General features: G+C 52.9%; 1 long non-coding RNA gene across 1 annotated transcript; it reads right to left on the reverse strand.

The window, feature by feature from the left end:
* Positions 1-4036: 4036 nt before the first annotated feature.
* Positions 4037-6152, reverse strand: LOC119273620. Its single transcript, XR_005134927.1, has 5 exons — positions 6015-6152; positions 5462-5632; positions 5214-5306; positions 4847-5064; positions 4037-4214 (listed from the first exon to the last, which is right to left on the reverse strand). It is a non-coding gene; the product is annotated as an uncharacterized LOC119273620 (long non-coding RNA).
* Positions 6153-8428: the final 2276 nt, after the last annotated feature.

Below are 8428 nucleotides of genomic sequence, written 5' to 3' on the forward strand. Positions count from 1 at the left end.
ACATATTTCTTGTAGTGGCTCCTCTGCCTCCCGCTCCTACCGCGCCTCCCGCGCGTTCCGCTCCGTCGCCTCTAGGAGATCTGCACGGGGATCCACACAGCGAGAGCTTGAAGACCCTCCCACGGCTCCGACTATGGAGGCGGCAGGGACCCGCCCGAGGGAAAGAGGGGCCCTGTTTGATAAGTCAAGAAGGAGGCTTAGAAGAATATCAACCAAAGAAGAAAAAGAAAGGCGTAAGAAAAACGACACTTACGCTGAAACCGCCTATGGCTGCTTCACCACCTTGCAGAAGCGGGCCGCTTCGCGGCCGCTTCATCCCGCTTGGTCGCCGCCGCGGTACTCTTGGGCTTCTTTGGCCGACTGCCGAAGTGGGTCGACGCGGCCCGACGTTTCTGCGCGCCACCATGAGCAGCCGGCGCGGCCAATGGGACCGCGCCTTGATGATCGGGCGCCGGTCGGCGGCGCGGAATGACTTCAGCCTCGTTATCATCTGGCCAGTCCTCGAAGGCGGCCCCGAGCCCAGAGCCGCCTGCCTCGCCGCCTTCCCCTGCGGCGTCATCTTCCATGGCGGCCGCCCCCTGGTTCGGGTCGTCAACGTCATCCATCATGCGGTCGGGGAGGAACTGGCGTTCCACCCCCACAGCCCCGGCTGCCGGCGGAAGCATGGGATTCTGCCAAAAAACAAGCCGACTGGTCAGGAGTCGGCCATCATGAACCCGGCAACAAGAAAAGAAGAAAGGAAGAGAAACTTACTGTAGACGGAGGATTGGCGCGAGAGTATGGCTCCTTGCCGTACCGCCACTCCTCGGTGAGCTTGCAGTTGGAAATATAGGTCACCATGTAAGACACCTCGGCATGAGGCATCTCCTTGGTGCTTAGCCGGCACGGGTCGAAGCGGCCGCTCATCTGACAAATCATATGAGGTCGGCCCTGGAGCGGGAGCACCCGGCGCTCCACGAAGGCGGCCACCAGGTCGGCCCCGGTCAGACCCTCCGACTGGATCATCACCCGGAGCCGTGCAACAAAGGCGGCCCCACCCTGAGACAGCGACCTGGCCCGGTAGGACCATGAGGGCTGCCTCCTAGCCGGCAAATTGACGAAGTCGCCTTGCGGAGCGATGTTCTTCACGTAAAAGTAAGATTTCTACCAGAGCTTCACCGATTGGATAAGCGGGATGGCCGAAAACGGATTGTTGTTGCTCGTCCTCCGCATGGCGATGAAGGCGCCTCATGGGGCGGGCACGCCCGCGACGACAGTGCCAAGCTTGCATTGGAAGAATTCCCCCCAGAGTTCGAGGGTGGGGAGGACGCCAAGAAAGCCCTCGCACAGGGTGACGAAGGCCGACAACAGCACCACCGCGTTTGGAATGAGGTGATGCGGCTGGAGATGATAAAACTCAAGGAAGGAGCGGAAGAACCCGCTCGCCGGCAGGCCGAAGCCGCGCAGGCAGTGCGAGCGGAAGATTACCCGCTTGTCCTCCTCCGGTGCCGGTGAGATCTCCCTCTCCAGTGCGAGACGGACCCGCACGTAGTTCGCGCCTGGCAGCCGCCGCGTTCGGCGGAGGAAGTCGACGTGGTCGTCATGGACGTTGGAGCCATCCCAGGAGCTCGACAGCGCCATGGGGACGGCGCGGCAACGAGAAAGGTGCGGCGGCGGAGAGGCGCGCGACCCTGTCACGATAGAGCAACGGCGAGCCAAGAAGGTTGGTGGAAGAGCCGGGTGGCGGCAGGAAGCTGTGGCGACGGAGAGTGAGAAGAAGAAGGAAGGGGCGGAGCTAGGGCGAGCGTGCGAGCGTCTTCCACTCCCCTCCTAAGCCGAGGAGGCAGGGCGTGGGGGGGGCGTGGGATTAACTGCGCCCACTCCCCCACGCCCAATGATTATTGCGCCTTCACGGTGTGCGCTAACCGCCGCTGGGAGGCGCGCAGTCCATCCGGGCCACAGAAGATCCGTGCATGGGTCGAGGCCCGGTAGTGGCGGGCCCCGGACTGCGGCGGCGTCCCGTCACGCACGTGGGCTGGCAGGCCCTTCCAGCCATAGGGTGCCACGTGGCGCGCAGGCGACGAGCGCTCAGCTTGCAGCCTGACTCGCGCGCCGCCTGGTTCCCGCCTTCGAGCTTCGAAACCTCCAGAAGACGGCGCATCTAATCAAAGTCGGCTCCCAGTTTCCGGCTCCTCAAGATAGGAAGCTGATTGAGCTTCTCGTCTTTTTTCCGCCTCGGAGCCCAACCAGCTTCGGGGACTACTGTCGGAGTAAATGACCACGGGGAGCCTAGTCGGCTCCTCCTGGCTCTTCAAAAAAATTATAGGCCGAACGAGCCTTCAAGCATCCAAGACATGGGGCCGCCTTCCCCCAGCTGGGTACCTCTCAGGCCGGCTGCACGAAGGCAGCCTAGCCCTAAAAATCCCCATGAAGAAAACCACGAGAGGGCCGGCTCCAAGAAGCCGGCCACGAGAAGGCCGACTCCAAGAAGCCGCGCCCCCAGCCGGCGGCCGAGATCGTGCCCTCAGAGTATGCACCCACATAACGGCGATGAGACGGGGCGTGGCTACAGTGAAGCCTGCCACCCCCGAATCCCGGAACGCGCCTGGCCACAGTGCGTCGTACGAGGCGGCCATCACCCGTCCGGCGCAGCACTGTTGCCATGTTGACCATGACGTCACCCACGGCGAGCTGTCAGTACGACCCGTGGGTGGCGGGCCCCCTCAGTCAGGGAGACGCCTAAAGGCGGCCAGGCCTCTCCCAGTCGCCCCGGGGTATGGCCGACTCCCAATAGCCGGCTAGTTCACTCCCTCGAAGGAGGCACCTCATTAAGGAGATAAGACGAGGTAAGGCTACAGCGATAAGCCGCCCAGCGGCAGCACTGTAGCCATGCTTACCACGACAAAGCCCTCGTCACCAAAGGCGAGGCAACATTAACCAGCCTCCGACAAGATCCTTAAGCGGTGGGACCAGCCTGTCAACCAGAAGGCCGGCAGCCGGCGGGGTCCACCAGTCGGCGGGCCCCATCGGTCGGCGGAGAAGCCGACAAGCGTAGACACAGATAGCTGGGGCCCACACCCAGCCGGATTACCATTGTACCCCTGGGGGTAGGCCTATATAAACCCCCCAGGGCACCCATGCAGGGGGATCCTTTTTCAGTAGTTCTAGAGACCACATCGAGAGGAGAGGTAGGCTAGCCTTGCCCTTCTTCATCCTTTGACCGAACAGCTCAAGGAACCTCTTGTAGCTACTTCTTGATCTAGTGACCATGCGGAGACCCCGCAGAGCAGCAGTAGGGGTGTTATCTCCACGGAGAGCCCTGAAGCTGGGTAAGATCCGCCGGCGTGCATGTCTTCGCCTTATCCCGTTTCCAGGCACCGGCGATGTTTTATTGGCTCCCACAATGATAAGCCACCCGTTGGCATATGTCGCACCAACCACCCGACAGGGCTACTCCTCTCCTTCGGTCGCTGGGAAGGCTCGATCGGGATTGGGCGAGTGCATAAATCGGACTGGAATTGATGCGGTCTCGATCCCATCCCTCGCCCCGTCTTCAATGGATGGAATCGGCCGCACCGGCTGCTCCTCTCCTCCGGCCCCTAGGATCGACCGGCGATCTTGTTTCCCTCAGGCTCGATCGGATCGGGATTGGGTGAGTGGATAAACAGGACTGGATTCAAGAGTGGATGGACCGGTCGCTCGTAGGCCTACCTCCATTTGGGCTGTCGGCTGGCCTAAGGCCCAATGCAGCAGAAGCGTCTGTTTCGGCTTGTGGAGCAACAGCCCACAGGACAGCTGGGCCAGATTAGCCACACCGTGAAACAGATTGCTTTAAACATTAAATCTAACGGACATGAACTCCTAGATCAATCAAACGGACGGCTGAAAACCCAAATAGCTGTGAGGGCAGGGATTATGTACGGTTATAATCGTTACTAGATCATGGATGGCGCGCGTTGCTGCGCCCATCCATTTCTTCGATATAATGATAGGAATTATGTAAACATGTGGTCACATGAAAGATGGAGTTTAGTTTGCATGAACATGTTCCTTGAGGGTGTTCTGTGTTTTATAAGTCATTTCAAAATGTTTGAAACAAAAATGCTAAAGCATTGAAACTGGATATCAATACCAGGTACAATACTAAGACTACTTATGCCCACCAGATGAAGGCACTTGAAGAAAGAGAAGTAGAAACATCATTAGAGGTCTTGGCTCAAACTCACTTCATCGTCCTAAGAAAGCAAAGTTAGGACATCAGCCAAATATTATAGAGTTTCAAACATCACAAGTGACATATGATATAAAAACAAATATAATAATAATGCTTCACTGATAAAAAATATGAAAATTAAATAGTTGAGATTCATTTCATGGGGTATTGAATAGTTTGAGAAAACTTTAAGGGAGAGAACAGAGATATTCCAGTGATGCTTCTTCCTTCCATGACGTTATTTCCAAAGGATTTTATCGACCCACAAAATAGTAATCCCACGTTAACTTATATGGCATCCCAAGAACAAAATAATCTATGAATGCCAATGACAGAATGAACTATGCTAGACCTGAATGAGAAAATTATGAATTAACTACATCAACTCCAAAATTAAAAAATATGCAAAGAATGTCATTCATATATTCATTCAGTAACAATCATCTGCAGCCTAGTCGGACTTACGTCAAACAACTTGCGTACACAAATTTAAAAGCTGCAAAAATTGAACTGCAGCGGCACAAATTGTTGAATATAAATCTGAATGGCTATCGGTTCAATATGAAGTGGGAAATCCTTTCTGTCGATGCCCTTCAAAATTCTTAAGATTAAGTGAATTACATTAGAGAAAATAGGATACGGGAATTTATGTACCTTGCTATGCTGATGCTAAGGATAGATGAGATGCCTCGTTTGATGACTTCCCAAGGGCTTCCAAGGGCAGAGACCAATCATGATGTAGTTTGTGAGATATATATTAAGGTCACCATACATGTTCAGCAACGGAGTTTCAACAGGCGGCGAGCTCATCGACTGCGCTCAGTGCTCGCGGCGTGCAGCCTGCGCTTGTTGTTGGCCTAATAGTAAAAGACCTTACCAAAGAAGAGAAAAAACTTTATAGAACGGAGATGTAGCTCACACCTAATAACTAAGGTATGTGTCGGCCTTGCCACTCTCCTACAGACTACATTATACAGTGGTCAAGAAATTCATCTTCGATTAGCGCTCCATGTTAACTAACCTGATTGCCATTGCAAATAGTCAACCCATCAATATCTCTTCCAATAAAATTCCAGAACCAGCCTTGAATAGTCCCCAAACAATATACCATAACCTGCAGCAAAAAGAGAAAAGATAAAACAGATTTAGGACGAGTAGGACTGATCAGATGGAAAAGGTAACGGGGAGGAAAAAAATATGCAGATAGCAGCCTGGTTTAGAAGGCCAGTTGACATGGTATTGAGGGACGGACATAGCTCATATACATACCAGAGCAAAATTGTACCGCACCTCCACCATCCATCACCATCGCTCCCTCGACTGCCATTAATTGATATATACAAAACAAGCGAGCACTTTACTCCTCGCTTGAAAAACGGCGGATGAACTTCCCTGCATCGGCCGGTGAGATCTTCTCCGCATCGATTGGCGAGCCCCACACTGTATGCACAAGTGATCTGAGCAATCGTGGGGCATAAAACCATGGACAGTAAAACATGCAAGGATTAGGTATGGGGTAATTATCTGCTCAAAAGCCATATGGGATTATGAGTTGCTGAAGTAAAATATAAAAAAAATCGATTAACAGTCTCAAAGATATGCCCATGTCAATTGATCACAACCAGCATATATATCACCTGTATGCACTATGCACAAGGGATTGAGAGGAAATCAGCAAATGCAATTATTTGGTAGAAGAAGGAATCGTACATGAACTGGAAGGAAGTACAGGGGACCTAGTCGCCTAGCCGAGCATTGTGCTGAAGGATGTTTTGTTGCCGGAGTGGAAAGGATGTGGGAAGAGTTGTAGGGGAGGACGTACTTGTACCGTGAGGCAGCGGAAAGGATAGGACATCCCCTGCCATGAATTTGTGCAGAGTAACCGTATAATGACTGCGGCCTTCAAATATGAGCAGAGCAGTTTCGATCAGATGAAGCGTCGGCTTGCAACACCCGCATCCCTCCATTTCCCCCTTGCTGCGATGGATTGCCCCCGCGTCGAATTGGATCGAGCGCCCCCCGCCTCGGCTAGATCATGCGCGTAGGCTGGATCCTGAGTAAACTTAAAATTGTTTTAGTCCTGCGTATCAATTGATCCTGCAAACACAACAGGAACACAATTTTGGAACAAAAAGAGATCCCAGTCATCTGTCTTTATCGAGCAATCTTCAGATCGGAGGAACCAAATGAACCAGGAGGAAGAAGATAGGAGCGGAAAGAACACACAGTGGAATTGTTTATACCACAGATTCGCAGGAGCAGAAGGGCCGAACCGATAGCCACTGCTGCGAATTGATGAAATGATGGCGAATGTTGAGCAAACCAATAACACCACGCCGCCACCAGACAATCAATCCAAGAAGGCCACTCAGATGGCTGAGGAACAGGAGCGTGAGTGCAGCCACTGCCATCTCCATCGCGTGGTGTCTTCTGTTGGGGAAGGCGGAGGGCGAGAGTGGGGGCGGATGGAGAGGAGCCGCCGCCGGGCAAGTCGCCACCACGGTGTCTGAATCGTGGACACGAAACCAAGGGCGTGGGTGGGAGGCGAGAAAGAACACGGCCGAGGAGGAGGTCCCTGTCCCTTCGTGGATCGTGGTCCAGCTGATGGGCCTTGATTTCCCTTTGCTGCTTGCTAGAAGGGCTACCTGGCCCAATCAACCAGAGGCATCAAAAAAAGCCACCGGAGTAGCTGCCCCCAGGACAACAGGCCCAGTTAGCAGGAAAGTTGCGTTTCACGTGCATCCAACGGACGAAAATGGCCAGATCGGGACAATGGACGGCTGAGAAAACTGATGACGTGAGAGGGCTCAGTTTAGGCTCAGTTTTACTGTCCTTAATGAGGGCAGGGATTAAATATGGTTATACTGTTTCTAATAATAATGGACCAGTTCGCTCACCCACGAGTCGCGAGAGATGTCTGGCATTAAGCGAGATGGTAGCAGCTGTTGCTGGATTTTATTCATCTCCTGTAGCAACTGCGCCGACCCATTTAATATTTTATTCATCTCCTGTAGCAACTGCGCCGGCCCATTTAATAAACGAAATATGTATTTGGCAACCCTGTGCCTGATTGTAAAAATGACCACATGAACTGAGAACGCTTCGATCATGATCACGCGGCTGCTAGCGATCTGCACAGGAGAAGAAGGAAAACGGAAAACTGACAGGAGCCTTATCTCCTCGCTCACACCTATTTCCTCTCCTGCCCAGCTCCGCCGTCGCCACACACCCATCTCCTCTCCTGCTCCCGGCCGGCGCCGTCCCGCCCCCATCTCCTCCCGGGCTTCTGCCGTGCCGCGACGGCTAATCTGGTGCACAACCGCCGTCAGCCACCTGTCGTACGACCGCCGCGTCCATGCCCACCGCCGCTGCTCTCTATCCGCAACCTCCCACCATCTCCTCGACTCCACAAGTCATCGTCGGGCCAACCCCGCGCGTCGTGTGCCTCCGCCACCCCATCCGCCACCTCTGACCACCGCCGCCGCTCATCAAATGGATGATCCACCGTCGCCGCCTACTACATCGACAGGTGAGCTTATGGTGAGTGCCTTCTTTGACCATTCCGAGGAAAGTTTCAACTGGCGCAATCATCCTCTTTTCTCTCTCAATTTTGTTCAAACAATATAGCATTGAATCAGTTACTATGGAAATTGAAAAATTCCTTCTCTGAAGTCCTAGTTTGATGGACAGAAGTCTTCAAAAATTCCAAATTGTCATCTATTTTTGCCGTGGTATGAGTGCCCTCAACTTGTTTGTAATTATACCTATGAGACTGAATAAATTATTTTCAATTATATGTGTATGTGACAGGTTCCTGATCATGGTGCCATAATTGCGCTCATCCTCTATGGGGTCCATCAGAACTGAAGTGCATTGCTCGATCAACCCATTTAGTTGCTATTCTTAAATTGTGTGATATGTGGTAATCGAATGTACATCACCAATGGCCTGAGATTGACATCGACGTGCACCGTTTCAGCTACATATCATGAAAGGGCCTCAAGACCTTCCGAAAGCTGCACAAACATGGCGTCATCGATCTTGGGGCTGACCATTCAGGTACTTGCGTTTCCTTCTGTTCTTGGCCTTGAGACCAGTTGACATGAGGAGTATTTTGTTCCGAGGAAGTATAAAGTCTGAACCTTATAACTTACAGTGTCAGCTTGGTCACTTCTAGTGGGTCAGCATGATAACGATCACTTTGCTAACCTGTCTAACTCATTTTATTTTTTAGCA

Source organism: Triticum dicoccoides, chromosome 3A (genome assembly GCF_002162155.2).
Source record: "Triticum dicoccoides isolate Atlit2015 ecotype Zavitan chromosome 3A, WEW_v2.0, whole genome shotgun sequence".
In the NCBI taxonomy this organism is placed as follows: domain Eukaryota; kingdom Viridiplantae; phylum Streptophyta; class Magnoliopsida; order Poales; family Poaceae; genus Triticum; species Triticum dicoccoides.